Source organism: Podarcis gaigeae (assembly GCF_964106915.1).
Source record: "Podarcis gaigeae genome assembly, chromosome: 3".
NCBI classification, from domain to species: Eukaryota; Metazoa; Chordata; class Lepidosauria; order Squamata; family Lacertidae; genus Podarcis; species Podarcis gaigeae.
The window spans coordinates 121895701-121900546 of NC_139680.1; the positions used below are offsets into that span (position 1 = coordinate 121895701).

A 4846-nucleotide genomic window follows, 5' to 3' on the forward strand; every position below is an offset into this window, starting at 1 on the left:
CACCACAATTTAAGGAGGATGTTGACAAGCTGGAAGGTGTGCAGAGGAGGGTGACCAAGAGGATCCAGGGTCTGGAAACCAAGCCTGATGAGGAACATTTGAGGGAGTTGGGTATGTTTAGCCTGGAAAAGAGGAGACTGAGAGGAGCTGTGAGAGCCAAATATCTCAAAGGCCGTCACATAGAAGAGGAAACAACCTTGTTTTCTCCTGCTCTGGAGGGCAGGACTTGAACCAACGGTTTCAAATTACGAGAAAGGAGATTTCGACTAAACACCAGGAAGAAACTCCTGGCAGAAAGAGCTGTTGCGCAGTGGAACGGACTCCCAGGAGCAGTGGTGGACTCTCCTTCCTTGGAGCTTGTTAAACAGAGGCTGGGTGGCCATCTATCATGCTTCAGCTGAGATCCCTGCATGGCAGGGGGTTGGACTAGATGACCCTGGGGGGTCCCTCCCAGCCACGATTCTATATGGAAAGCACCAGGCTGCCCGAGGCTGCTGGTTTAGGAAGGAGGAAGGAGGCGCGATGTTGTCGTCTCCCCTGCCATTGCTAACCAGGGACTCCCCCTCCTCTCTCCCCACAATACTTGCTAGGAGTATTGTGGGCCCGATTGCGTGGAATCCCCCCTGACTGAGCTCGGAGGGGCCTCTCCCTGCCGAACCTCCAGTACTTGCCGGAGAGTTTTCACATTACTACGATTGCAGCAGGCACTTTAAGGAAGCTTTTATGATGTTGCGGTCCGTTTCCACGGACTTCCCTGTATCCCTTTTGCAACCTCTTGGGGAGAAACTAAAATGTGATAGAAATGGTTGGCACAATCCAAGCCCAACCGTGTCTCTGCCCCCCCCCCCCCGTCCTGCCGCCTGCCTGTTTGCGGAGGGCAAGCTCTGCTTTGTTGTTGACTCAGGCGCTCCACCCAGATCCACCCATGTTATGCTGATCCGGGATCTGATCTCTCTTCACACGCCAGCTGCCGCCTTGCTTGCCCCTCCAAGCTGGTTTGCTCAGGCCCACCCCCCTCCTGCCAATCAGCCACATCCCAGGGATTATGTGGCAGGCAGCGCAGCAGTCTCCGTGCAGACAGGCCGAGGGACCCCAGGAGCTCAGGGGGCTGGAATAAGTCCCAGCCTCAGGGCATGGCCTTCCTTAACACCCCCCCCCCCCCGCCATCATAATGGAGGGAGGAGGAGTGCTCCCTTTAGATGTGGCAGCTTGGACCACAAGTCTGAAAGTGGAGAGACACAGAGGGAGAGGGAGAGAGGGAAAGGGCAATGCACTTCCATGCTCTATTTTAAACTACTCTGTTTTTATTCATTTAAGTACTGGATGACCAGCAAGCAAATAGTTTAAAAAGGCAAGTTTTTATTATTTTACTAGATGCTGACAGCAGTCAGGAAATAAAAAGACGCTTGTTTCTTGGGAGAAAAGCAGTGACAAACCTGGACAGCATCTTAAAAAGTAGAGACATCACCTTGCCAGCAAAGGTCCGTATAGTTCAAGCTCTGGTTTCCCCAGTAGTGATGTAGGGAAGTGAGAGCTGGACCACCAAGAAGGCTGATCACCGGAGAATGGATGCTTTTGAATTCTGGTGCTGGAGGAGACTCTTGAGAGTCCCATGGACTGCAAGAAGATCAAACACATCCATTCTGAAGGAAATCAGCCCCGATGCTCACTGGAAGGACAGATCCTGAAGCTGAGGCTCCAATACTGTGGCCACCTCATGAGAAGAGAAGACTCCCTGGAAAAGACCCTGATGCTGGGAAAGATGGAGGGCACAAGGAGAAGGGGACGACGGAGGACGAGATGGGGGGACAGTGTTCTCGAAGCCACAAACATGAGTTTGACCAATCTGCGGGAGGCAGTGGAAGACAGGAGGGCCTGGCGTGCTCTGGTCCAGGGGGTCACGAAGAGTCAGACACGACTAAATGACTAAACAACAACAATATGGTTTTATGGTTTTATAAAGTTGTAAACCACTGTGACGTACAGTATTTCTATGAGATAGTGGTGCAGTATATAGTTTTATAAACTAACAACAAACTGTTGTGAGGAACGTCTCCAGGGCCTTCTACGCACAAGCACAGGCAGAACCCTCCCTCCCAATATAACAGCCAGGCTGGCTGAATATATATTCAGTGACATCATTCTTCTTTGCTCTGTGACATCATCACTTCCACAGCAGTGAACTGCGGTGCAAGTGATGTCACCAAGGAGCCTCTTTCTCGGCTCAAGGAGGAGGCAGGCCAGGAGTGGACTGGAGAAGACAGGGCTGTAGCAGAACGGTGAGCATGAAACTCATCATTCTAGAGGACCATGCTCAGGTCAGCGAATGGGCAGCAAAGTACATTAGGAATCGGATCATCCAGTTTAGTCCTGGTCCAAGCAAATATTTCACCCTTGGACTTCCCTCCGGAAGTACTCCGTTAGGGTGCTATGGGAAACTAATAGAATATTACAAGAACGGAGATCTTTCTTTCCAGTATGTGAAAACCTTCAACATGACTGAGTATGTGGGACTTGCGAAGGATCACCCTGAAAGCTACCACTCCTTCATGTGGAACAACTTCTTCAAGCACATCGACATATCCTCTGAAAACACCCACTTTCTGGATGGAAAGGCAGCAAACCTGGAAGAGGAGTGTGAGGCTTTTGAAGAGAAAATCAAAGAGGCTGGAGGAATCGAGCTCTTTGTTGGAGGTGTTGGCCCAGATGGTCACATTGCTTTCAATGAGCCCGGCTCCAGCCTGGTGTCCAGAACCCGAGTGAAGACCTTAGCTATGGACACCATATTGGCCAATGCCAGGTTCTTTGGTGGAGACCTCTCCCGAGTGCCCACCATGGCACTCACCGTTGGGGTGGGCACAGTGATGGACGCCAGAGAGGTGATGATTCTGATCACAGGAGCCCACAAGGCGTTTGCTTTGTGCAAGGCCATTGAGGAAGGAGTCAGTCACATGTGGGCCGTGTCCGCCTTCCAGCAACATCCCTGCACCGTCTTTGTGTGCGATGAAGACGCCACAGTGGAGCTTAAAGTGAAAACTGTGAAGCACTTCCAAGGTCTGATGCTGGTCCACAACAAGCTTGTGGATCCACTATACAGCATAAAAGAAATGGAAGCCGGGAGAGGGCAGTCCAAGAAGCCGTATAAGGACTAGCCTCTTGCGATTCGGAGCAGCTGGTCCTTACGCTTACGTGGAGCTGGTTGAAAGGCTCCTGCCTCTGTATCTCAGGAACGCTCTACAGGAAAACACGCTATTGGAAAATGTCATTTTCTCAGTGGTGAGGCAGTAGCAACAGATGTAGCTGCACCATGGAACGAACTAATTGTCAGTTTGCCCCTTTTTAAAGACCAAATGAGGAAACCGAGGCTGTCTCTTCTCCTTAACAGAGCACTGCATAACTTAAGGGTTACGGAGAAGAAAATCTGAATATGTTATCTGTCTGCATAGCAAAAAGATGATCTGTAACCAAGAAGGGGACGTGAAAATGTGGAGCTTTTCCTACGCATCTTTTGTTACATTAACATCCGTACATTAAAAAAACCAACAACCAAGGAGCCTTTCTGGGTCATCTCTGCTTCCCAATAGAACCATATTGAGGAGGGGTCTTCTCCACACACCCCACCAGCTATCTGAGGCAAGGTGTCGGTGTTATGTACTGAGTTGAATAGGATCCAAAAGGCAGCAGTCTGATTGGTCCTAGAACAATAGGGTCCAGAATGCAGCAGTCTGATTGGTCCACAGGAGCCACCCAATCCAGCACCAGGTGGAAGTGAATCCGCAACCTGATTGGCCTACAGGTGAATCCCGGAATTAGCCAATCACATGGGGCCCATTGTGTAGGACCAATCAGACTGCTGCCTTTTGGATCCTATTCAACTCAGTGCATAACAATTGAGGGGCGGGGATGGAGGGCATCGCTAGCAGGAAGGAGAGGGGAGAGCTGGCACCCTGGTGAGGAGTGGGGTATCGCTGCCGTTGACCTGCTCAGCCCCAACCACTTGGCAGTCCATGGGGGGGTCGCCCTGGGTTGCTGTCGGTCCCAGAAGGCAGATGCAGGGCTTGTGTTGGGGCATCACACAAAGCCCCCTTTGTTCTACAGGAAGTGGTCAGCCCCACCCAAGGTTTTCCTCCTCTCTGGTGGTGGTCTTGGCGGGTCTCGGGGGGTGTGTGTGTGTGTGTCATGTGACACCTGTGGGGCAGAACCTTAGTTGTCCAAGTCAGGTCACAGAGGAAGGGGGCAGCGGGGCCATAGTTAGGGGGTGGTGAGGAAGGCCCCTCCCACAAAATTGGCTTTAATATATGTGCATAAATATGCCTATAAATAAAAATATTGATTATTGCCTCATAAGAAAAGGTTTTAAATAAAGGGTCTTTATATGATATGCAGGGGCCTTGTTTTTCCCTATTTTCTGGATGGTTCTGCCAGGAGCACAAGATCACCTAGCTACAGCTCTGGGGGGCAGCTGCACTTTCTTCAAGACCCCCCCCCCACTCACGGCGGGGAAGGGAGCATCATGAGTTGGAGGCATAATGTAACACATGTGACCGAGGGGTCTTCAAGGGGACGCTGGCGGAGGAGAGAGGGGCCCCCACCCATCACAGCTCTGCTCTTGGCTGTAGTGCAGGAGGGGTGGTTTTTTTGAGGGGGGGGTCTCTGCTTGCTGGGTGTTCTGAGCTCAGGGCTAACCCTGCTCCACAGCACTAGGAAACAGACTTGGATTCCTGCCTGCTGCTGTTTTCAATGCTCCAAACTAAAAGGATGCACTTGAGCATGCAAAGAGTATATTTCTCTCTTGCTTTTTCTCTGTTAGTCACCTGAGATCAGGGAGCAATCCTGGGACGACTGC

General features: G+C 51.2%; 1 pseudogene across 1 annotated transcript; it reads left to right on the forward strand.

The window, feature by feature from the left end:
- Positions 1-2214: 2214 nt before the first annotated feature.
- On the forward strand, positions 2215-3546 carry LOC310842302 (glucosamine-6-phosphate deaminase 1 pseudogene; annotated as a pseudogene). Its single transcript has one exon. The product of its transcript is annotated as a glucosamine-6-phosphate deaminase 1 pseudogene (transcript).
- Positions 3547-4846: the final 1300 nt, after the last annotated feature.